Source organism: Pleurodeles waltl, chromosome 1_1 (genome assembly GCF_031143425.1).
Source record: "Pleurodeles waltl isolate 20211129_DDA chromosome 1_1, aPleWal1.hap1.20221129, whole genome shotgun sequence".
Classification (NCBI taxonomy): Eukaryota; Metazoa; Chordata; class Amphibia; order Caudata; family Salamandridae; genus Pleurodeles; species Pleurodeles waltl.
In genome coordinates this window covers 284738039-284765194 of record NC_090436.1, presented here as the reverse complement: position 1 = coordinate 284765194, position 27156 = coordinate 284738039, and the positions used below count along the sequence as shown (strand labels likewise).

The window sequence follows — 27156 nt, the reverse complement described above, 5'->3', positions numbered from 1 at the left end:
TGCGTCTGTTCTCCTCACAGATAGATCACAAAAGAGGTATCAAAACCAGGGTCGAGGTGCGAAAATGAACAAAGATATAGCATTTTCAGCACACACGATTAAATTAAGTAAAGAACGGAATAGAGCTTTAAGATTATACCACAAGAATTCAACAAACCGTTATTTTAAGGCAGATTTAAAAAGACTAAACAACATATATCGGAAACAAATATGGGAACACAAGCATCAGGAAAACCATGGTTTTTGGTCAAGGCCCTATTCTTGAGTAAAAAATCAAATACACAAGATTTTTGGAAAATTGTGAATGCCCTGAATAAAGCTTCGATGACTCTGACCAGTCCAATATCTCGGAAACTGTCTGGTTTGATTACCCAAGTCACCACTTTGGTGAACAAAAGAGAACCACCAAAAATTTAGAAGAGGATGCGAAAAAGTTAAGCCTAGAGAAAGCAAAATTAAAACCCCTTAAACCCCCAAAGGAAACCAAAAAAATTATATTTACAATAGCTGAAATTATGAGGTCAATAGAAAAAAGAAGAACTGGAGGTGCTCCGGGCCCAAATGGGATCCCAAATGCCTTGTTTAAACTGAATCCTGCATTTTGGGGTGAAAATTTGGCTTTGACTTTCAACCATCGTATGGCATTAGGAAGTATTCCAAAATCTTGGAGGGGTGCGATAATCCATCCAATATTCAAAGGAAGTAATAAGCACCAAACTGAGAGCTATCAACTTATTACCAGAACGGACGTAGAAGCTAAAGATTATGCAGGGATTTTACTGGAGTATCTTCGTAGGTAGGCAACGGAAAATAGCATTATTCCTTCCAATCAGACAGGTTTTGTAAAGGGCCTGGGCACTGCTGCAAATATTTTAACTCCATCCTTGATCATTGATAAGTACAAACAAAAAAATCAACCCTTGTATTTATGTTTTGTTGATTTTAAACCAGCCTTTGACCTGGTACAGCGACCTCTCCTATGGGAGAAATTAGTCAGCTGGGGGAGACCGACGAATCTGTTAAAGGATATTGAACAGTTATACACAGATACATGGGTAACAGTTAAGAAAGGGGATCGATATTTCCTTTCAAGGGAAATTAAAACAAAACAAGGATTGAAAAATGGTTGTGTGTTGGCACCATATATTTTTAATCTTTTTTCATTGGACTTGACTGCGGAATTAAACAAGGTAAATGCGCACCCCCCAAAGCTTGGTGATATGACGATTTCAAACTTGCTATATGCTGACGACGTAGTACTCCTGAGTCAAACTAAAGTAGGGCTACGGCAGCTCATCGTAAAGATATTCGAATATGCAGAGCAAAATGGTCTGGAAATAAATCAGAAAAAAAACAAGGTTAAGGACATTAGCAAAAAAAGTTTGAGAGCAAAAAATGGAATAACAAAGGAGTGTTTTGGAACAAGTAAACCAGTATAGATATCTGGGGGTGCTTTTTGACAAACGGGGCTCCTTTGTTCCCCAAAAACAGGAGCTATACAGAAAAGGAAATGCTCTATTATTTGCTTTTCGTACTTTAGGGAAATTGCTTACTGGCCCAAGTTATGGGCCACTGCTTCAAGTCGTTACAGCCAAACTAATTCCAACATTAGGATACGGAAGCGAAGCCTTCTGTGGACAAGATGCTATAATTTTAAATAAAATTACTTGGAACATCTTTAGGTCCTTATTCCAGCTACTGAGATATACCTCCCAAGCACAAATCAGGCTGGAGTTAGGTTATCTAAATCAATGTATAGATAGGAGAGCCAGTTATATCAAAGTTTGGAAACATTTACAGCTAACAAAGGAAAATCAGCTCTGCCAAGCACTTTGGAAGGAGATTAGTTCAAACAACAAGGCTAAATCTCGAGAGTATCTAGATCAGGCATTTACAAATTTAGAAGTAGCGGAATTATGGAATTTAAATCTTTCCTACCCAGCTTTAAAAAAAAAATCTAAATCGAATAACAAGGAAAAGATCAGTGAACATGGATAAAAGCTTATTGGCCTGCAGATTGCACTCCTGGATGGTAATAAACGAGTATAAAGTTTTGAAATGTCAGCCCTACCTGGAAGCCAGGTGGACAAAGACAGTCAAGGACCATTTAATCAAATACCGGTTCGGTATAATTTCTGGTGGTTCCTACCTAGCCCCCTGGAAACGCCCTGGAACAATCCCTCAGTGCAGGCTGTGTGGCCGGGGAAAGGAAGACATAATCCACTTGATTTGTATTTGTAATGGCCTAGGAAATGAATGCAAATCTCTATTGAAGGCAGCATTCAACCAAAGAAGGATACGGACTTGCTGGCAAGCAGTGATTGCCTGTTTTAAACCCTCTGACGTTGTTTTAAATGCTAAATTTACTACGTTTTTACGTTTAGCAACACAATTGTTTTTTTTTTAAATAAGATCTTAATTAGTACATATGTATTAGTTTTTATATAATTATAAAAAATGTAACCCTCAAAAAGAAAACAAAAAAAAACAATTAATCACTGTACAGTACTCATGAAATCATTCTTAATCGTAGTTAAGTAAGGTATAAGTCATATACGGGTAGTCTACACTGACCTCAGAAAAGGAGGTACCTATTAGGAAATTTCATAAATAAAATTCTTTTTATGTATATTAGGGGTTTAAGATTGATATTTAAAGTTATATATATATCATGATTTAGATATATTTTTGTATTAGATAGAAAGATGTGATGCATTGGTTTTGTTAACTATGCATCAAATACATAAAAACTTGAACTTGAACTCATACCAGGACATGCAAAACTTAAAAGTAAACGTCCAACGTTTTAGTTACAATGCACCCAGCCCTATCAACTGTCTAGGGCCTTTCTTAAGGGTGACATATGTAAGAAAAGGGACCTTAAGGCTTGGTAAAGGGATCATTTATCCAAGTCATATTGGTAGTAAAAAAACTTTTAACAAGCTGCAATGGCAGGCCTGGGCCATGTTTTGAGAGGGTACTTAAGTGTGTGGCACAATAGATGCTGCAGGCTCTCTAGTAGCATTCAATTTATTAGCCCTTGGTACATGGTATACCACTTTACTAGGGACTTAGAAGTAAATGAAATATGCCAATTAGGTACAAGACATTTTTACCATATTTTATGGAGTGAGCACAAGCACTTTAGCACCAACAGTGGTAAATTGTGCGAAGTCCTAAGGCCAACAAAAACAAATTCAGCAAAAATAGGAGGGGTGAACTCAAAAAGATTGAGGGAAAACCACTGAAAGGCTGACGGGCCTAACAAGAATCATTTGTAGTTTGTATTTAGTTAAGGCGAATTTCTGTGTGAAGCTCCAGCATGTGCTCTTTGTACAAAAAAATGAAGTAGCCATTTGAGCCATGGGCTTACATCTATTTTTGTAAATGTATTTCAGATGCACCCAGAGAGCTATGGCATTTTTAGGTCGAGCACGCAAGCGCTCTGACGTGTTGTAATTTCTGTGGGCTTTTAACCACACCTACCGCACACCAATCACTATCACTCGTTCATGGGCTTGCCTTTCAAAAATCCCTTGTTATCATTGGTAAATGCTTTACGTTTGTCCCTCCTTGGATCAGTTTTGTTACCGCCTTGGCCATCGACCCTTTTATATGGATAATTGCATGTTTACTGATACGTTTGACTGCGAGCGAACCTCTTTTTCCTTTTGTGCGTCTCCTTTGCGCTCATGCTCATGGCAGCCATGGCGCTTTGAATCAACTGTTTGACTTTTCATTTTCCATTTATGTAGCAAGACAAGTCCAGTTAGGTATTTACAACGCTAATAGCTCTAACCAGAGCAAACACGAGATCCAATGCATTACAAATGCTTGTTTACATTTCCTGGTTCATGTCTGCTTTCCTTTACCACCTCGGAGGCTTGCGCATGATGGGCCATATTTATACTCCGTTTGCGCCGAAATTGCGTCGGTTTTTTTGACGCAATTTCGATGCAAAACTAACGCCAACTAACGCCATATTTATACTATGGCGTTAGAGGCGAATAGCGCCAAAGTTCCCGGAATGTGCGTCATTTTTTAGCGTGAACCCCTTCCTTGCGTTAATGATATGCAAGGGAGGCGTTCCCGTCTAAAAAATGACTCCCAGGCCTTTACGTGGTATTTATACTCCCGGGCAAAAGAGACGCCCGGGAGTTGGCGTGGCAAAAAACGGCGCATTTGCGCCACTTTTTAACGCCTGCTCAGGGCAGGCGTTAAGGGGCCTGTGGGCTCAAAATGAGCCCACAGGTGCCCTCCCATGCCCCCAGGGACCCCCCCTGCCACCCTTGCCCACCCCAGGAGGACACCCAAGGCTGGAGGGACCCACCCCAGGGACATTCAGGTAAGTTCAGGTAAGTTTTTTTTTTTTTTTTTTCAATAATATTTTGTGGCATAGGGGGGCCTGATTTGTGCCCCCCTACATGCCACTATGCCCAATGACCATGCCCAGGGGACACAAGTCCCCTGGGCATGGCCATTGGGCAAGGGGGCATGACTCCTATCTTTCCAATGATAGGAGTCATGTTGATGGGGGATGGGCGTCGTTAAAAAATGGCGCAAGTCGGGTTAAGACGATTTTTTCGACGTAACCTGACTTGCCCCATTTTAAGACGCCCATGCGCCATTTTCCCCCTACGCCGGCGCTGTCTGGTCTACGTGGTTTTTTCCCACGCAAACCAGGCAGCGCCGGTCTGATTGCGCCGTCTAACGCCATTCCATAAATACGGCGCCCGCATGGCGCTTCAGAATGGCGTTAGACGGCGCAAAACTTTTTGACGCTAAACTGCGTTAGCGCAGTTTAGCGTCAAAAAGTATAAATATGGGCCGATGTCTTTCGGAAAGTGCCCCATTCATTTTTATTTTTCCTCCTCACTCTTATGGTCTGAAGGTGTTCAGCAGTGTCACTGCCACACATCTCAAGACCCTTACATTGACGGGAAAGAAACACTGACTGCGATCCACACTCTGCCAATTAGACATGCCCAGTTTCCATTGTTTTAAGCGCGGATGCACACCACATGACGAAGAATCTACTTGAAACGTACAAGATTGAAATGTGAATGCAAGTAAACTATAGCAGTGGACACAGATGCTGAAAAATCTTAGGTCCGGTGCATTTTTCGAAGTGTGAGGTGTCTATCGCACTTTGAGCAATTTTTCATTTAGCCATGTTAAAAGTTCTGCTATTTTGCCCCACTTCCTCGAAGTTTTCCAGTAGTGAGTGAACCTCCAAAACTCTGTAGTCAGATTTGGTTTGTTCGGCACACTGAAAAAGAACTTGTACATTTCATGAATACGCCTGCACGTTTTATGTGAAATACAATGTTTTTCCCCATTTTCTGGAACATTCTCAGGGGTAGTATAGTACCCCAATACCCCAAAAAGCTATTTAGGGTCGCTCATTTTACTCAATCAGTGCATACATGGGAGGCATGGACACTGAACTACTCGCACTGCCTAGCCCTATAACCGCTGGCAACCAATCAGTTGTTTAGATTTAAGAGTAATGTCATGTGCACATTCCCTTCTTCCATGTTTAAACCCCATTCTCCTACACCTTCAACATAGATGACGTTGTTTGTGGCACTTTCCCAACTGTTTTTGCGTACATTGATGGTGGCAGCTGCTGAATGTGTGAGTGTTCTCAAAGTTCCCAACGGCCCCCGAGCCTCCTCTTGTAACTTTTAATGTGGTGCAGACTACATAAACATATAATTGCGGAAAATCCCACCACCTGATGGTGCCTCAAAGTTGTAAGTTCCTATAATATCAATATATTCTGGTTCTATGACCAGGAGCAGTCATTTGAAGGTGTTGAAATGTAAGTTCATACAAACTTCTGAATCTCGGGGCTCAAGTGTCTGTCTGGTGAAATGATTATGACATGGACTTGCTACCTTCACATAACGTCGGTGTGGTACACAATGCCTAGAGTTTGAAAAGCTTCAATGGAATCACTACTTACATGAATTGCGGACATATACGTCCCATTCGTTTCTCGTTAGAATGATTGCAGGATCTGTGTTCAAAACACATTTACGTCGTAAATCTCCTTTAAAAAGCTGAATTCCAAGCAAAGCCACAATAACCAGCACAAACAGCATCAGCAGAAGGACATCCAGCAGCAGTTTTGAGGATTTGAAGAGGGTGGTGACAATCGTTCTGAGACCTGCAAATATATTCAGGATAAGAAAAGAATAACCAATGAATAAACAGTTGACATATAGTTTGACGAGTCAAAGTTCATATGTGTATGTGTCCAAATCATAGCTCATTTTAATAGGCAACATTTAAAAAAGAACCGGTCATAAAAATGAAACACAAAAAGAACATTAACTTATTGACATTGTATTAACCACTGCACTCTGAAAGGATACGCTATGTTATGTTATTATGTTATGTGTATCTGTATAGCGCACATCTCACCAGAACAGGTTGTGTTGGGTCTGTGTTGGAGCTGAAAGTGGCCCAATGAAAGTTTCTTGTGGAATTTGAGGACTGAGCTAGTGGCTCTCATGTGCAGGGGGAGGTCGTTCCAGGCTTTAGGAGCTAGATATGGGAAAGTGCTCCTGTGGGCTTTGGGTCTTTGGATGTCAGGGACTTGGGTGAGCAGGTGGCCATTGGAGGAGAAGTTTCTTGTCAGGGTGTGGAAGCTGATGGGGCTATTTAGGTATGTGGTTCCTAGATTGTGTATGGTTTTGTACGTGAATAACTTGAAAAGTGTGTATTTATCGAAGGGAAGCCAATGGAGGGCTTTGAGGTGTGAAGAGATGTATGTGTGGTTTGGGACTAAAAGGGTGAGTCTGGCTGCTGGGTTTAGGATGACCTGCGGTTCCTTTGTGAGCTCAGCAGTGATGCAGACAGAGTGTGTTGCCATAGTCCAGTTTGCTGGTGATAGGAGCCTCAGTGACGGTTCTGCACATGACAATCAGGAGCCCATTGAAGATTTTTCTGAGGATCTTAAGGGTATGGAAGCAGGAAGAGGCGATCATGTTGCTTTGGCTGGTCATCAATCTCTGGTTTGTCCACCACTATCCCTTGGTTCTGAGCAAGAATGGCTGGGATGCGTGCTGATTCGAATTCAACTGGCTATCAGGATGATTTGACAGGTAGGTGTATTTTCCAAACAGTAGCACCTCAGTCTTGTCTGAGTTGAGCCTCAGACAGTTGGAATTCATTTAGTTGACAACTTTGGATATGCAGGAGGTGAATTTAGTCCGACTCTTGGGAGTGTCGTCGGAGAGAGAGAGGATGAGCTCGGTGTCATGTGCGTATGAAATTATGCTGATTTCATGGATTCAGATGATGTTGTTTTGTGGAGTCATGTAGGCAAAGAATATCATTAGGGTACTCTGCAAATTAGGTTGGGAGCAACAAAGGAATGTGCTGCCAGGAAGACTGTCTGCGTGTATCCGGTGAGGAAGGAATTGATTAATTAGAGAATGGGTCCGCATATGCTGGACTTGTGGAGGCGCTGGATGAGGATGGGGTGTGAGATGGTGTGGAATGCAGCTGAGAGGTCGAGCACGGTGAGTGTTGTGTAGTCCCTCTATCTATGAGCAGGCTCATGTTGTTGGTTGTGGCATTGAGGGCAGTCTCAGTGCAGTGGTTGGACCTGAATCTGGATTAAGAGGGGTGGAGGAGGAGGTAGTTGTTGTTGAGGTGGTTGGCCAGTCATTTGTTGATGACTTTTCCAGGAATTAAGCAGGGTGCGGAATCAAGGTACAGTTGTTAGTTTGCAAGAATGTTGGGTCTGCTAAGCGCCTTGAGACCCTTGAGACCCTCACGGGTGAGTAGTGCGCTTTACAAATTTCTGATTGACTGATTGATTGATTAAGGGATTCTTCAAAATGGGTAGTACGGTTTGATGTTTCCAGCCATCCAGGAAGGTGGTTGAGTGTGGGAGTCATTAAGCATCAGGGTAAGTGTGGCACGGATTGTGTCAAGTCCTTTGGTAAAGATGAATCGTGGACAGGAATCCAATGGGGCTCCAGAGTGAATGGAGGACATGTTTGATGTGGCTTACTTCACGGTAATTGTGACCCAGCAGCTCACTGTGGTTTCTGGGGTGTTTGTATCATCAGGCTGGATGGCAGCAAGTGAGGGTGGGTGGTTCCTGTTTGGCAGTGAAGGTGTAAATGTTACTGATTTTGTTGCTGAAGTAGTGGGAGAGTTGAGCGCAGAAGTTCTGTGATGGGGTGACGGTCATGGAGCTGGCAGAAGGGGATGTGAAATCTTTCACTATGGCAAAGATTTCTTCGGCATTGTTGGAGCTGTTTTCAATCCATTCTGTTAATTCTGATCATTGGTGGATCTGAGTTGCTGATGGAACAACCAGTGGGCTGATCTGTAGGTGCTTTTGACATCTTCATCATGGATGTGTCTCCATGGGAATTCAAGTTGCTTGCAATGGCACTGAGTGAGTCTCAGTTCTCAGGTGTAGCAGCTCACTTGTGGTCTGGTCCTTTGGGTTGTAGAAGTGCTCTTTCAGCACCTGCACGCCTTCTTCGTCCATCATTTGAATTATGTATTTGTTAGAAATGACAGCCTTAAGCTGGTCTCCCCCTAATCTTTTTGTGTGTATGTCTCATATTTTTTTGTATCTTTTTGTTGGTCTTAGGACTCTGAACACTTTACTACTGCTGACCAGTGCTAAAGTGCATGTGCTTCTCCTCTAAAATGTGGTAACATTGGTGTGTACACAATTGGCCTATGTGATTTACCTGTAAGTCTCTTATAGAGTGGTATATCATATACCCTAAACTCCCCTTTTATTACAAGTAAGTCAACCCTAAGTTAGACCCTAGGTAGCCCATAGGACAGGGTGCTATGTAAGTAAAAGGCAGGACATGTATATTTATGTTTTACATGTCCTGGTAATGAAAAACTCCAAAAGTTGTTTTTGATTACTGTAAGACCTACTCCTTTCACAGTGCTGCTGGACTGTACCATCTGTGAGTCTTACCCTTGTGTGAGTTACCCCCCCCAGTCCTGGATCTCGGAAGTGGGGTCTGCAGCTGATTTCTGCAAAAAATAACGCATCGCCTTAAGTTTGTGAGAAATTCTGCTGCATTGTTCCTCGGACGCCGATGCAAAGGCTGTTTGACGACAGTGGATTCACAACCTGCATTCCCAGACAATGATGCTCTGTGTGGCTTGACGATGATGCATCCCATTCACTTCAATGGAATTTAGCGCTGTTCCAGGACCTGAATGCGAGGACTGGAACCAACGCATCGTGCCCTCGACGTTGAATCTTTGCTCCATTAGAGGTACAGTTTTAGCGGACCCTGGGTGGGTTCTCTAGCAGGCCTACCCTCTATTGCGGTCGGCCTGAACTTTGGACTTGCACCAGTTCCTCGCAACCTCAATTAACCTTTTCACCGCAGGTGAGGTCAAAGCACTATTTCTGATTTAATCTTTAAAAATTCATATCTCAACTGATTGGATTTTTGTAATTTTGCTTTTGTTTTACTCTGATAAATATTATCTATTTTTCTAAACTGGTGTGGAGTACTTTTTGTGGTGTTTTCATCGTTTTACTGTGTGTGTGTTACACAAATACTTTACACATTGTCCCTTAAGTTAAGCCTGTCTGCTCCGGGCCAAGATATCAGAGGGTGAGCACAGGTTAACTGAGGATGTGTAACTAATTTCCCCTGACTTGGATTATGGTCCCTACTTGGACAGAGTGCATACCTCTGCCAGCTAGGGACCCAATTTCTAACACTATTAGACAATTTCATAATTGAACTTAGGGTGTGGAGAAGATCAAGTTGATTCAATCATGCCACTATATCCATTACACACCCACGCTTCATGGACAAATGCGCGGAAGAAAAGAAAACAGCATAGCTTAAGAATTTTAAATTGCACCATGTATGATGCTGGTCCCAACTTTTCGTGGGGGTCGGCAATGCAGACTGCAGAGCTCTCTGGGTAAAAACAGAAATTGGTGCCAGGTCCATTGACAAAAAAAGACACATTGTGCTGAATGGAAGCAGCCTGTGCACAGCAGGTACATGCAGACACTGCTGAGCAGCAGACAGGGCCAGGACTTCGCTGTCTCAATGTTGGGCTATAAATAGACAGGCAGAGTTCACCTCAAGAGTGCACACTTCCAAGTCTGAGTTTGTGAAACCCTGTGAAGAATAGTTTATTAAAAAAAGGTTTTAAAGTTACAAACAAATCTGCAGAATGAAAGGCCATGACTGAACTGAGGCACCAAGGATAAGGTGTATTTGTCATCAAATTACACAGTAAGACGATGTTTTAATTAGCAGTGTACGGTTTATGCACAGAGAGCTGGGATGTTTTATGAATAGCTCTTATGATTTTGATAACGCTCAGATAGCAGTTTTGGAGCTTGAAAGCAGAGCCCAATACATTTATTCTGAAGGCGGAATAGGCCCTCGCCTTCTGGCTGACTCCCCTAAATAAACACTGAGCGAATCTGCCAATCTTTTATGAGCCTCATAATCGCAGCCAACCCTGGGTCAATTAAAAGTATTTCTAATTTATAAAACAATCACAGAAAACATTCCACATCTTGCCATAAGTAATGACATAAACTGGATTACCTTGAAAATCCTAGCATGAAAATGTACAGTTTATACGGATGACACACTACAGTTTAATCCCTGGTTCCCCAGGGGAACCGGCTGCAGAGGTCACACTTTGATGTTCGACACCCACGTTTAATCCTCACATTTCGGCGATTATTAGAGTGATCCCTGCAGACACTGCGCAGGCATAACTGGGACTCCGAGTCCAAATACATTCTCAGTGCACAAACCTGCTCAAGGCAGTGCAACACTGCAGGGTCAGACTCTGCGGGGTCCTAAACCCAGCAATTCATGCTTTGTGATATCTGCTGTAAAGGTAAGCAGGCAAATATAGTTCAGGTTAGTTTAGTGCACTGCTGCTGAATGAATAATTCCACCGGTGGAGTGGAGCAAGGGATTTTAATTTACAAGAGTAATGTGGAATTAATCATTCTGCCCACCCCTAGTCTTGAGCGGGGATATCTAAACAGGAGGTGATCCAGGTATTAAAGCTGTTGATAGAGCACTGTGGTTCTGTGGGAGGCAGGTTTGAGGCTCTGTGGTCCATGATTCTTTAAAGATCCTGTTCTAGTTGCTTTGGGTGTTTTTGGAGGGTGTGGTTTCATGTTTGCAGGGAAAAATCACCCCTCTACACAGGAAGTTATATCACTGGATTTCTCATCATCCATCATCTGCACAGAAAGTGACATAACTAGATGTCCCATAGTCCAGCTGCACATGAAATGGCAGCTCTGAATTCCTGCCATAATCATCTTTAAAAGAAGTCAAGCAAGAAGACTTCATTTCCTGTCCCCCATCTACACAAGAAGCTACATCACTGGGTTTCCCATCATCCATCTGCAGAAAAAGTGACATCACTAGATTTCCCATCATCCATCTGCATATGAAGTGACATTGCTGGTTTCCCACCAAAATCGTCTTTGAAAGAAGAAGCCAAGCAAGTGGACTTCATTTCTCATCACCCATCTACCAGGAAGTGACATAATTGGATTTTCCATCATTCATGTTCCCCAAAAGTAACATCCTGTGCTCCTCACCCCTCCCAGGACCTACGTAATGGCGGCTGCAGCTTAGACACATGTTGCTGGCGTGCCAAAGGTGCACCAACAGTAAACCCACCACCGCTCATCTGCATCTGGACAGAGCCCAGTGCCAGAAACCCTGGTTCTCCCACTACCCACCGCTACCCTGCCGCACTCCTCTGTTCTCTCAACGCGATCGCCATTCACCACCTGCTGCCATAATGCAACACAGAAAATGGTAGAAGCATTCACATGTGTCTCCTGCAAATTCTGATGCACTCTCCCACACCCTACATCTACCATTCCTGCACTAAAATCAAACAGCACCCCACTCATTCACACTCACACAAACCAGCCACATGCTCCCCCTCACACAGACCAAACACCACCCACACAACACGTCACACTTGTGTGCATTCTTCATAATATCTGCTTGCTCACTAAACATGCCACAGAGATATGGGACCCACAGCACAACCACGAGCTGGACCTATTCTTTCTCACAGAAATATTGCTAAACCCAGCCTCTACACCGAACACAACTACAGCCATCCCTGTCTGCAACCAGATCACTGGGGCAAGACCATCAGCACAAGCCTGGGTGTGGAGTTGCCATCATATTTTAATACGCCATTAGCTGCACCTGCTACTCGGACACTGCCACCAGCTACATTAAACACCTCACATTTAAGATATGCATTAGAGACCACACAAGTTTCACCGGTTACATCACAAGCTTTGTTGCACCCACCATCATCAATGCCATTACCTTTATCCTCACATTAGAGACCTTACCTTTCACGTAGAAGACTGCAGCGAACCAAATTCGACATCCCTTCTAGAAAATCTTGGGAATCTTGGCCAAACCCAGCATGTTGCCAAACCTATCCATACAGCTGGACATGTATTGGACCCATTTTTTTCCTTAAAAAGCTACATCACAGCCACTGCCACTGCAAACAACTGGAGCATAAGTGGAGAACAAGCCAACACACCACAGATAAAGACATCTTCATAGCAGCCCTAAGACACCAGCAGTTAAGGAACACCAAGTTCAAAACTCTTGCAGATTGCATAAAAGCTGGCACTGGTAGCAGTAACAAAATCTTAGCAATCAACAAAGATTTCACCTACCTCCTGCATCACCCCCGCACAAGACCTTTGCAACAAGTTCCCAGAATTTTTCTCTACTAAAATCACCTAGGGCAACTTCAGCTCTCAACCAGATCCCATCATCATCGCAACTCAATTTTCCATCATGGCCGAAGAACGAACCCAGACCTCATTGCCCTCTGTCACCACCATTGACATTGCTGCTGTCATGAAGGCCATACACTTGGAGGCCTCATTTGGACCCTTGCCCCGTGATGCCTTCACCAAAGGACTCCTAATGATCAGCGAAGCACTAACACCTATTGTAAATGCCTTCATTGACTCACCCACATACACGGACACATGGAAACATGCCACCATCATGCCCCTGCTCAAGAAACCACTGCTGGCCCAGCCATGCTTTCCAGCTACTGAACTATCTCCCTTCTACCATACCCGGCAAAGGTCTTAAAGAAACTAATCAACTAACACCTCACCGACCACTTCAGCAACCACCAGCTCCTTGATGCCAAGCAGTTTGAATCAGGCTTAACCACAGAACATAAACAGCACTCATCGCTGTCACAGATGACATCTGTATGATCCTTGACAGAGGAGACACAGCAGCCCTCTTTTTCTGGACCTCCCTGCAGTATTTGACACAGCCTCACACTCCATCCTCAACAGGTGCCTGCACAAGATTGACATCCAATGACCCACTCTTCACTGGATCTGCTTCTTCTTAACAGATCGAAGACAAGCTTTCAGTCTGGAACCTTACTCTTCAGAAGCCCAAAAAACTAATCTGTGGAATGCCTCAAGGTCCATCACTCAGGCCCACACTCTTCAACCTATACATCATCCCTCTGGCCCACGTCATCAGTGCACACAGCATGAACATCCTCTCCTTGGTCAACAGCATGCAACTCATACTCTCGCTCTCAGACAAGTTCCACAACACAAGAAACAGGTTCACCGCCTGCATGAGCAAAGTTGCTAACTGGATGAAGCCAATTGATTCAAGCTCAACAACGACAATAGAGAAGAAATGATCTTCAGCAAGAACACCTCACCATGGGACTCCAACTGGTGGCTGGCTGAACTTGGACCTACAACCAGCACCCATGCCTGGAACCCTGAAATAATCAACAGCAAAAGAGACATGACCGCACAAGTCAGCACGTCACTGCATGCTGCATCCACCCTCTGAGGATGCTGAGGAAGATCTTCAAATCGCTCCCAAGCAACACTAAAAAAAAAAAAGTAACTCGTGCCATAGTCACCAGCAAGTTAGACTACAGGAATATTCTCTCTATGCCAGGATCACTAAGCACCTCACTAGAAGACTACTAACCATCGAGAACTAGAGACCCAGATGAATACTCAAACTCTTACATAGAACTCTCATCACACCACACCGCAGGCCGCTCAACTGGCTCCCGATAAACAAATGCAGTTAATTCAAACACCTCACACACACATTCAAGGTGCTACACAACTTAGGCCTCACCTACTTGAACAGTAACATCTTTCCTACCAACCACCCAGACACCTCTGCTCTGTAAGACTCTTACTGTCACACATCACATGCATGCACAAACCATTTCAGGAGGATGGGCTTTCTCTTACATAGCTACTAAAGGCCTCTCCCTCCACATCAGAGCCTCCTCCTTTCTTCTTGAATTATTGAATTCACAACAACCTGAAGATATAGCTTTTCAATTAACCAACCTATGATAGGCAGGGCCAGGCACACACAGCTGCTCAGCACCAGGATACGCTCGCTGGTCATAGTGTGCTTTACACAAACACATAATATAATGCTTAGGTTGAAGAGGACAATGAAGTGGTAGGTCCTGGTGAGGGAGCAGACATGTCAATTGCGATTTCAGCCAAGTTGGTGAAGATAGGGTCGCAGACATGTCCAGTGGCATAGCTGGGGTCCTTCACTCATTGGGTGAGTCCAAGTATGTTCAGGTCCTCCAGGAGGTTGTTGGTGTTAGTGTCTGTGTGGTAATTAGGAGCCCTAGTTGGGTGAAGGAGTTGAGACCAGCACCAGTGGGGAGATGATGTCTGAGATGGTGTTACTGAAGTTGGATCGTGCTCCAGGAGGTCAGCAGAAAAAGGCTCCTCTTGGGTGCTGATGTAGAATATGCACAATTTAGGTTAGGTTTTCCAGGAGGTCCCTGGAGTGCACAGGTGCTATGAAGCAGTGAATGTTTTCTTTAAAGATCTTTAAACATGATGTTTGCAGGTTTTGTCCTGTCGAATTACCTTGAAGGTGCGAAAGGAGGGAATCGCCACTTTAATGTCGGTCCAACATCTGGGTGAGTAAGGTTGCAGTCAGGAAGAGATGGTTGTGCAAGCAGTCCCCAATTTCAATGGCATGTCTGACCATCAAGTGGTTGTTGAGAAGGAAGTAGGTCAAGGTGAGGGGCTGTGCTGTGCAAAGCATTGTTTTGCAAGTTTTGCTATTGAGCATCGAGTGAGGGGTAAAAGTGCAATTGTACAGTGGGGCAGGCAGTTGGGCACAAAAGAGAAGTGAAAAGTGGAGCAGGAGAATGCATCTTCCATGGTAGTGCATGCACAGTGTCTTCAGTGGGGCAGCATGCAGAGTGTTGTTCAATGTTCCGTGCACATAGGATGATGACCAAATAGCATCAGGGGCTGTGGTGGATAAGTGGGAGACCAGGGATTCTAGGTGTGGCCCCGGCGCAGACTGGTTTGCCGTTGGTGTGCCTTTGGACAGTAACTTGATTTAGGAGAGAAGAGGACGGTGGATAGAGCTTTCAGGGGCAAAAGCAAGGGCTGGGAATGCAGGTAAATGTGTGACATGGCCGAGAAAAAATGGAAAGGCTGCACAGGAGCAAAAGGGTGCAATACATTTTGAAAGCGGAGGCTAGGGAGATCAAAGGGAAAAGTGAGAAAGAGATGGAAAGTGGGCAGAAGAGTCAAACAACCAAAAATAGTTAAAAAAGCAGGAAAGAGGCAAAATAATGGGAAAGAAAGAATGCAAGAATAAGTGTGAAATTGGCAGAGAGGAAGAGCAAGAGTGAAATGAAATAACAGCAAAAGCCAAAGCGGCAGAAGGTAATGATAACAAGGCAACATAGACAGAAGGCAAAACAATGTCCGAGGGTCAGAAGAGCCCGAATACCCTCTCGGGTGATTAGTGCGCTATACAAATCAATATAACACATAACAAGTGAGAAGCAAGAGTGAACGAGAGGCAGGAGGAAAAGGAGAGAGGAATGGGCACTGGTAAGTGGAGTGGCAGGGCCAGGCAGCGCCTTTATTGTTATTGTGTCAGGAATGGAGAATAAGCATGTAGAACTTGATTTACCTGCTCCAAATAGACACAAAAACCCCAATTCCAGGGATCATTTCACTGTCATTTATCACCTGCTGTGTAAAGATGCTAAATGGGAGTGTGGAATGCCGGTGAAGCGTGGGAGAGGGAAAGTGTTGGGCCATTTCAGGGGCCATTTCAAACTGCCCATCCCTGTTAGAGAGCCTTTGTGGAGACTGTGGTACACTTGTGCCTACAGCCCTTGGCTTAACCTGCACATGGTTTTACTTTGTGGCTTTTCTAGCTTGTAAGAAAGGGTCAGTGAAAGGTGGGAATACCATACAATTTTGATCAGTCAGAGTGATATCTGATGCGGTTATACTGCTCTGGTCTACTTGTAATCATGTACTATGTCTATAACAGGAAACATGTATACACAAGTTATACTTATCTTTTTCCAGTTAAGATTGTTCATGTAAAATTGCATAAATCATTATCACAGTCATGGATGATCTCAAACTCCCTGGTCCTCTTGGACCTCTGGCTGCAATCAACACAATGATCATCTCCATTCTTGGAGTAAAAAGAGCCCAAAACATTTTGTGCTCTTCTAGTGTCATAATGCTCTCTTTTTTTATCTGAACATTCTCCATCCAATGTGGTGTTTGACATGGTTCATCTGTCAGCCCAAGTTTGTTTAATATTTAAGTTCTTCTCCCTTAAAAACTCCTCCTATTCTTACGTCACCCAAATTAACATGTTGCTCACCAAACACAGCATCCAGACCCAATTGATAAAAAATTCTGTAACAATTCATTTGGAGGGACATAAAAGGTCTGCGATACTTCTGATACAGAGAGTAGGGAGAGTTGGAGGCAGGCTGGGCATAACCATCTTCGACGATATAACAACAAAGTCGGGCAAATAAAAAGAACATGGTTCAGATCCTGGATAACATTCTGACAAAAACTACAAGTCGCCAAACACCCATACCATCTTGCCCATAATACATTGAGCGGTACCAGCCCCTGCTGTAACAGGAGCCAGAATCGTCTAATCCTGTGTGGCAGGTTCCAAGTAAGATAAGGTTGCATTTCCTAGTGACACAGAATCTAATGCAGGTTTAAAAGCTTAAGGACCAAGTTGCTTGCCTAAGATTGGTTTTCAACTGTGATGGAGAAAGTGTAAAAACAAGATGGGAATCTAAATACAACAAATCTAGGGCATAAATAAAATTCCTACCGATAGTATACTTTGCCCTACGGCTAGCTAAAATTTCTTTCTTTAGCAGAGACCTTAAAGAATAGTCATCACTCTTCTCCAAACTAACCATCCAGCGTACCACCTCAGCCAGACTTTGCACAAATGTGATTCTTGGACCCATCTCCAGCCTTAAAACTGCTGCTGAGGAAACCGAACTAACAGAAGATAATCTTCTAAGGACCCAGCCCTCTAGCTTGTCTAAAAACCCATATTTAAAGACTCCAACTTGCTCCAAACCATAAGCAAAGACGGTGGAATATTTCCCTGGAATACCTCTAAAAGGCATTTAAAGTGTCTCCTGCCACACCCCCTGTAAAGGGCATCCAGGCCATTAGCTTGAGATTGCGCTTTGCCTGAATTGTATCTATGTGCGCCCCATCACTGAGGTTCCCACAGACTATTCGTCCTAAAAAACTGTACGATTTTACCATTTCTAACTTCTGGGTTCCCAAGGACCAACAGAATTTATCATATTTAAGTTTCTTCTTACTGTGGAAGCACAAAATCTTACTTTTGGAGCAATTTATCTTTAAAATTGGGCCTCTATAAACTGCAGGCGATTACTTAATACTTTCGGGGTGAGGTCCAAAATGATTATATCACCTGCGTAAAGTAAGCAGACTATTGGCCTCCTCCCACAACATGGGGGCGAAGACCTCTCTATGGGCCAAATAGCTGGGCAAGTCTGAGATATACAGGGAAAACAGCAACGGGATAACTTACACCCTTGCTTTAGTCCATTCAGGGTTGGAATTTAATGAGACAGACCTCTATCACCACCTAACAGCACCGTACACCAGGTGGAGGAATGAAGGGCGGTGACCAGATCTAACAGGATACATGGCATACCCATTCTTGCAAGGTTTCTCCATAGCTTAGCCCGATCCACTTTATCAAATGCTGTGGAGAAATCTATCAAATCTGCCTATGTCACCCCCCCCCCTCTCATAAAGACATATTTTTCATTAATGACCTGAAGGGCCGAGATGTTATCAATTGTTCTGTGCTTCTTTCTGAACCCAGATTGCTCCAGAGGGATACTTTTTTTTTCTTTCTGCCCATTCACTGATCTGAGACAGCAAGCATTTGGCAAATATTTTGCCCACTGCATCTCGCAGAGCAATCTGGCAATAGTTCCCAGGACAACTATGATCTCCCTTCTTAAATAATACAACAATAATACTGCCCTTCCAAGACAGAGGAATTTTCCTAGTTTCATAACAACACTGAAAGACCAGAAATAAAATTTTACTCCAATTAAAGGCATCATGTTTTAAAACTAAAATAGGAATTTTATCTGTCCTCATTGCTGCTGAGCTGCGCATGCCTATAATGACCTCCTCAATTTCTTTCGCAGAGGGGGAAGTATATAAAGAAGAATCGCTACAGCTAAAGATCGCTCCTTTAGTATCCCATTTGTAGTGTAAAGTCCTGAGATAAAAATGGACCAGCTTGCTTCATTGATGACCATTGGAAGCAATCTGGTTCTCGAGCTACATCCTTCAGCCACTAACGACCCAAAACGCCTAGACTGGCCTTTAACTGCTGCTTCCCTTATATTGACCCAAAACCTGACACTTACATCTCTTTTTAGACGTGCCCTCAAATGCCTCATTCTTCTTTTCAGTAGGGACAACTGAATATTTCTTTCCAGAGAGTATTCCCTATATTGTTTACAAATGAGGGTATTAATCTCTCTATTTAATAAACGTGAGGGACAAGGTTTTGCCATAATCTTGCCCATGGTCATCTGGCAGGAACTATCAAGCAGCTGCTGCAAAATCGTAGAGAACTTTTCAAACACATGTCCAGCCCAGCTTTAAAGATTTCCTGAGGTGGATTCTAATTTACTTTTCAACTCCTCAAGCCTACCACGGGACTCATGTGTTCTTCCAGTTTTAATGTCAAATTTAGATTCAGACCCATCAAAACCCCAAGTATCAGTGGGGAGCACTTTCAGGTTAAGAGACAGGGGGCGTGGTATGGGCAGGGATGAAGATGGCGCTTAATCTCGGGGCTCTGTAAGGCGGCGGGCTCTGGACAGGGGCACCTGGGAGCTGTGAGGACCGCTATTTGATATCCGATGGACCTTCCATGTGGTGTGTCCCAACAGATGGGCCAAAGGAGGTCCCCCCACTGCGTGTGCCTGTCCAGCTCTGAAGACATGCAGGGCATGCAGGAGGGACCTAACTAGCCCAGCGAGACAGCAGCCGTGCGAGTCAGTCAGGCCAGGCCAGAGGTGGGCTGTGGACATGCCTCAGGGCTGGAGCCAGCGACCCCCCCACCAGCACCTCAGCAGTGGACGCCATCGGGGTCCCCCCCATCTCTTGGAAGACTCTCCCACACCCTCATACTGTACCAGTGAGCCCCTGACTGCAGGCACCTGCTCCAACCTGCGACCACACGAAGAAGGACTCGTTGTTTGCTGAGCAAAGCAGAGCCCTCGCAAAGAGGTGAGCAGGGGCGGGATATGGAGCCAGTAGCCCCTCTGCACCAGCACAACACCAGCATCTCAGCAATGGGCATCCGGGGGGCTCCCCCCACGCCACACCCCTTCTGGTCACCCCACCCGTTTAGCACTGTAAGGCCCCGCGTTGCCATCTCCGACCCGTGACTTGGGCGACTGGGCAGGGCCCCAGTTAGCCAATCAGGCAAACAGGGAGGAGATCGAGGGGTACGCCGGGGGACCGGTGCCCCCCCACTAACACCACTGTCCCGGTCGAAACAGAGGTCCTTCTTAGGATGCCACAACTCCCCCATACAGAACTACAGATCATGACTGGCGAGAGTCCTAGCCACAGAGGGAACTACTGGCTGCGCCTGTAGCTTTGTTACCCCGCAGGACGCGGGTGACCCTGTTTGGAAGAGAGGACTGGATTGCCCTCTGGGACAGGCCTTGCCACATCTCACCTTTCTGCCTGCAACCCCCAGCAACTTTCCCTTGACTGCACTCCCAAGGTACCTCCGCCACCTGCACCTTGTGGACCACTGCGTCTACAGACCAGCAAGCGGACCCACGGAGAAACCGTCTACTGCCCTGCCACTGACTCCAGTGGGGAGGCCTGGGCACAGACTACCAGAAGTGGCACGGACCAGTGATCGGAGGTACTCCAAGCTGTGAGCGACTGACAATTGTAGCACCTACCAACCCCGCCTGTACCCCACGCAACATTATCCGTTGGACCTGGTGAAGTGTCAAGGGCCTCCTGCCAGAGCGGGACAAGACCAGACATCAGTGGTGCTCATAGGTGGGGATTTTCTTAGAGCAGGAGACTATGGATCACCAATGACACCTCCCCATCCCCGCAATCCTGCACAGGGGATGCTGAGCATGCGATGGCCAGGGTGGCCTCCTTGGTCTTTGACATGAAATAACAGTAGAGCCGGTACCCCCTCCTTTAGAAGAAGACTTGGGCCTCCATCTGGGTGCCAGTACAAACAAGGACAGGCCCGAACCGTGGACCGCGTCCATATCTGTACTGAGCAGGCTTCTATAACTGGAGCCTCCTTCTCCCCCTCTTCCAGTACTGCAACCTAACACAAGGAGCCTGTCCTAGAGATGCCCAATGGTAAAACTGCAGATCAACCCTCTGGTAAACCAGCGAGACAACTTCTCTTCTCCCAAGCCCTCCAACACTCACGCTCCATGACCTCTGCCCAAGAATCACAGTCAGCGGACTTACCCCACACCACAGCTTGTCCAGTGAAGAACACAATTATCGAACGCATACTTCAGGAAGTCACAGCTGTGGGTCGCAGACTGGAAGGAATGGACTCCACTATGTCTTTGCTGGCAGCAGAGACTAAATCCATATGCTTACACATTACAGGTTTCCAGTCCCGAGTGTCGGGGTTGGAGCTGCAGGTAGAGGCAGTGGAGGACCATCTCATCACCTCACTGGACTGCGATAAAAAACTTTTATACCTCTGCAGTAAGCTTATTGATCTGGAGGACAGGAGTAGCAGTGACAATGTCCACTTTTTTGGATTCCTGGAACAAACAGAAGAGACGGACATCCAAGCCATTCTTTCGAATTCCCTTCCTACAATAACAGGCTTATGCTTTGATCCACCGTTGGAGTTTCAGGGGGCATGCCATCTGGGCCCAAGGCGGCAGGATGGCACATCCAGAACCCGACCGATCATTGCCTGTCTCCTGTGACACGCTGAGGCCCGCCAACTCCTCTTAACTGCCCGCTCCCACAGACCATTCACGAATGAGGGATATGAGGTCCGCATTACAGTGGACTTCTCGAAGGAGACCAGTAACTGTCAAAAGGCATCCCTGTCACTCCGACCCTGACTACGCCAACTGGATGTGAAATATGGTTTGTTTGACCCAGCATGGATGTGATCACCAAAAACGGTAAGTCAAAAGATTTCTGTGAACCGGAGGACCTACGATTTTGTTTTGGACAACCTGTCGGTCCAGGTAATGAACACAACCTCTATAGACCAGCCCCAGGGACAGACCACTGACATTCAGGGCGCAACGCCTACTCAAGCCCCATTGGAGGAAAGAAACCATTACAATAAACACCCTCACCCCAGAGGCAGGGATCCGAAGAGGCCTGCGAGAACCCACAGCAACAGAGACCAAGTGCTGCAGGTGGGGGCGCACCACAAACAGATGTCAGAAAGGGAGAAGTCTTGCTCCCCTTTGAAACCTCTCCAGGTCCCCACCTGAAGCCACAGCGACCACGTGGGCCACACGTGACCCAAAGGATGAGAATGAGACGCCTGGACTTCGCCCCTCTGTCGGCAGACGGATGAGTATCTTGCTGTACGCTGTTATATGATGTGCACTAGCCGTGGTGCAATCAGACTATAGATGATGCTCACCAGCAGACCGTGTTATGTTAAGTTCAGTTCTGATGTCTACTGCACTGCTCTGTTCCGGCTTCTGACTTCTCTGTCCCTCCTTCTTCCCCATCCTTATTTAGTTATTTACTGATCACCTCATTGGTGAACCAGGTTTCTAACAGAGCTACAGCAGGGGTATGTAAAATGTAAAATGTAACAGGTAACATGTAAAATGCAGGATGCCATGCATAGTTGCTGGGTTAAATACTGACATGTACTGAAACTAGGTCCACAATATCTCATTACGAATATTTTATGATGTTTTAATGTTCAAAATGATGTCGGAGATGAGCTGTCCATGTTCCCCAGACTGTCCACTGTCACTGTTATTACCCACTATGGCACCATAGGTCCCACTATCCACTATTGGCCTCCATGTGCACCCTGCCTCCAGCCTGGGCCCCTCTGACCAAGAGCATTGGACCCACAATCCACAGACCCTTGGGGCCTTGCTTCTATCCGAAACTGGAATGTCAATGGTTCGACCCACTTTGTGAAACAAAAGAAGATACTCTCTCATCTCCAGTCAAAACGGGCTGATGTGGCTCTCCTCCAGGAGATGCATCTTAATGATGTTGAATCCAGTGAGCTGCGCCGTGGTTGGGTATGAAAGGCAATGTTTAGTTGCTGTCCTGCACCGTAGATGCCGGAGAGCGGTACACCAAGGAAAGGTGGGGTGACGATTTTGCTCTGTAAGTCACTGCCCATAGCTGTCACTAGGTCATGGTCTGATCCTGAGGAGAGATATGTGTTCACTAATCTGAAGGTGGGTGATTTTTTGCTATGTGTCGGCTCAGTATATACACCTATAGGCCCCAAGCAATTGTTCCTCCTCCAAATAAACCACCTTCTTGCTGAGATCGGGGCAACCCGCTACACACATATATATATGGTGTGATTGGAACTTGCCTCGAGATGCAGTTCTTGAGAGGATCGGACCTATAGATGTCAGCACAACCATGATAGGGCCATTCTAGCTGACGTGTCCTCAGATCATGGGCTGGTGGACTACTGGAGGCTCACGCATCCCACAGATAGGGAATACACATTTTTATTGTCAGTACATGGAAATCAGTCACCCTTGGACTACTTCTTCGTGATGCATAACATAGTGCCCCAGATCCAAGACTCGAATACTGGAGTTCGGTCTCTCGGACCACTCCCTGATCCTATTATCCATCGACACGTGCTTTATCTCTCTGGGCCCCAAGCCAAGGCACTTTGCTGTGCACCGTTATCACACTCCCAGGGCAAAACACAACTAAAGGCCCACGTGCCGACTTATATGCGTCACAACAAAGGCACAGTCCCCTCCCAGATGGTTATGTGGGCAGCTGCAAAAGCGACCCTTCACAGACAAATGATGCGTGACGCTGCACATCCAACAAGCATAGGAAAGCACGCCAGGCAGAACTGGAGGGCGACAGTACACAGCCCACCCATCTATGCCAGCTAGTCAGCATCTAGAGTGGGCCCGTGTGGCCCTCAATAAACTATACATGTCCCAGGCTGAATATGCGCTGCAACGCCTGCAAGGACGATACTACGAACAGGGGCAAAAGGCTGGTTGACTCTTAGCAGCTCAGCTTCGCCAGAGGGCAGCTGCTCAGGCCATTCCCACCATTGCATCTCCTAATGGGGAACTACTCACCCACTTGCCAACAAGATTGCGGCTTTTTACTAGTGGCTGTACAACCCCAGAAATGGTGGCTAGCCCTGCTTAAGTGAGGCCTTATTGGAGAGTACTCTCCTCCCCTGTCTATCAGCCAAGTGCCAAGCCCTGCTATACAGAGAGATCGGTAAGATCGAAATAGCACAAGCCATTTCCAACCTCCCTTATCAGAAACCACTGGGGGAGGAGAGCTTTCCCTCAGAATTCTATAAATGGGCCAGTGAAGAGTTGGTCGATTCCATATACGAGGCCCTCTGGGAGGCATGCTGAGAAGGCTTGTTGGGTGCAATTTCCAATAGGGTAGTGATTGCGGTTATACCTAAACCTTGGCGGGACCCCTTCTCTGTGGCAGTTATCAACCCATCTCCCTTCTGAACGGAGATATCAAAATTTAGCCAGCATCCTAGCAGTCCAATTGTGCAAAGTTATTGCCTCCACACTCTTTCCCATACCCTGTGGGAAGCCAGAAATCTGCTGGACGAAGCCATAGCCTTATCCCTAGATGCTGAGAAAGCATTTGCCCGCATTCAATAGGACTACTTGTTCGCAACCCTGAGGAAATTTGGTCTGGATGACCAATTAATTTCCAAAGTTCACCTACTAAAAGATTGCCCCATGGCGCAAGTGTGGGGGCTTCCTATCAGAACCCTTCCCAATCCATAGAGGGATGAGACAAGGCTGCCCCCCTCTCGCCACTACTATTCCTGCTGGCCATGGAGCCACTGGCGACCACCATCCGCCAATCCGCCCTACCTACAGGAATACCTCTGCAAGGGGGTCTCCAAACTTTACCTATATGCCAATGGCATCCTAATTACCTTAGCAGACCTAGGCTGCTCCCTCCCGGCCTTACTGGAGATTATTGACGGTTTAGCAACTCTATCCGTGTATCAGGTGAACTGGGACAAGAGCAAAGCGCTGCCCCTCTCGCTTATCACAACGGGGGCAGCGATACACGGATTCCCGTTCTGATGGACAAGCTCCGCCTCAAATACCTAGGGATACTCGTTAAGCAAGGATTAGAACGCTTGATGGCAGATAATCAGGACCCTCTAATTGCCCGCATAAATATGGACTTTGAGAAATGGTCTAATTTGGGCCTTTCCATGTGGGGCAGGGTACATGCAGTAAGGATGGTCATGTTGCCGCGCTTCACTTATGTGTTAGGCATGTTACCCATCCACGCACCCCTCTCAACCCTGAGACCGATTGATGCAGCGAACAGAGCCTTTGTGTGGGGTTCTGCCCACCCCCGTTCATCGTCAGCAAAACTTATGGCACGCCACTCTTGCGGAGGCATGGGGCTACTGTCAGTAGGACACTACGCCCTTGCTCTCCACCTATCCCAGTTAGTGTATATGCTCCCCGGGGTGCCGGATCCACCACAATGGGTAATTATGGAGTGATTGTTACTCTCACACTGAGGTGTAGCAGGTCGTAGTTGGGGAAATAGTCAGGGTAGAACAACAGCTGTTTGGAACAAAGGTTCAGCAGATATCCATTGCCAGGAAGATGGAGCTATGGCAGAGGATCGCGGACAAGGTGCACGCCGTGGGACTACATCCACATACAAGGGACGACATAAAGAAGAGGTGGAATGACCTACAGGGGAAGGCACGTTCCATTGCAGCAAGGCACCAGTTTGCTAACCAGAGGACTGGCGGGGGACCGCCACCTCCTCCCCCACAGCTTACAGCATGGGAGGAGCAAGTCTTAGCAATTCTGCATTCTGAGGGACTCACTCGAGTTGCCGGAGGACTGGACACTGGTGAGTCAACATTTACTACCTATCACCCCCCCAAACCTGCATGCCATCTCGACCCCCACCCTGACTCCCATCACCCCACTCCATCCCACACAGTGCACCACCACAGTCAACAAACCTAAATGCCAAACCCAGCATGCCACACCCACCGCATGCACATCCCTTCCAGCCCTGCATGTACACTCACCACCAATGCATGCACAGCATGGAGAACTAACAATCCCACAATCCATCAACATACACAAAGGTGGCAGGGCAATAGCAATAATATAGGGGAAGCTAGGGATGCAGAATAGGTCACAGACTTGGGGCATAATACACCTCTTACATCCCCAGAGGTGCTCCAGCCAAGCTCAGCGGCGAGGAGGTACCACAGCTACCCAGTCTGCCACCAGAAGATGACCCCAGTGATGACAAAAACTCTGGATTCTGGATATGGATGAACTCCCTGGCCCATCAGGGACCACTGGTCAGTTGGCTACCCCAGCCCACACCCAGTCCACCACAGAGACTCCCCTCTCAATATCCAACACCACAGCAGATACCCAATTTCCCCAGACCTCTGTCCCCAGAACATGTCAATCATCAGTGTGCCCACCTGTACAGGGACCCAAGTCCACACCTCACAGGCAAGACAATGAGGGTCCAGGGGTCAGTGGCAGTGGGCACACCGTTCAGAGGACACAGGCACAGGAGGCCAGGGGCGGTCGGAGGTCAGCTGTGCACCAAGGGGAGGACAGACCCAGGGAACCGACTGCCCAGGAGGCACTCACTAATGTCCTCAGGGCATATCAACAATCCCAGGACACAATGGGTCAGGTGATAAACATCATGCAGGAGAACCAGCGGCTGCAGGGGGAATGCCACCAGGAGATCAAGCAAGAATTGCAGGCCCTGAAAAACACCATGGTCTCCATTGCAGGGGTGCTAGGTGACATGGCTAACATCATGAGGGGCTACACAGCACACCAGCGGGCCTCTTCCACTAGCCAATGTACTGACCAGTCCTCCACATCTGTGCAGCTAGTGGACAGGAGACCCTGCTATAGGACCACCAACACCCCTCCCCCTGCAGAAGGTGAACCATCCCACAAACAGCCCCTGCAACCCAGACAGACACTAGAGACACTTGCAAAGACAAAGACCAGTGCCAGGAAATGAGGCCCTCCTGAATGTCCCCCTTGTTTTCCACTGTGTCACCTTCTCCACTTTGGACTGCCATTGTTCCCCTTCCTATGGCCATTTGGACACTGGACCTGTGCTACAAACAGACTGGCCCATTACACTGGACTATTCCCAACCATCAATCCACTCTATTGCACTTCCCACTGTTTACCAATTTTCAATAAACACCCTTGGACACAACTGGAGTAATAGTGCTTTATCTACAGGTAATGTATAATGTATTGCACTGTAATGAACTGCATGAACCTGCGTAAATGTCCAATAACATGTTGATCCATTCTACAAATGTTTCTCAGCAGTCTGCACATATCACAGCAGTACACTGTTGGAACACCAACAACATCTGCAATAAGGGAAGGCATAGGTAACAGTCAGGTGGGATGCAAAGGTAATGACTTGCATTATGCTACAGTCACACAGCACAACACTAAAATGTA

At 46.2% G+C, this 27156-nt stretch overlaps 1 long non-coding RNA gene across 1 annotated transcript in view; it reads right to left on the bottom strand.

Annotated features, from left to right (window-relative positions):
• Window positions 1-5978: 5978 nt before the first annotated feature.
• Window positions 5979-27156, bottom strand: part of LOC138283709 (uncharacterized) — a 303047-nt gene continuing 281869 nt past the window's right edge. Inside the window, exon 3 of the long non-coding RNA XR_011201292.1 lies at window positions 5979-6172. This is a non-coding gene — a long non-coding RNA (uncharacterized lncRNA). The remainder of the gene's footprint in view (window positions 6173-27156) is intronic.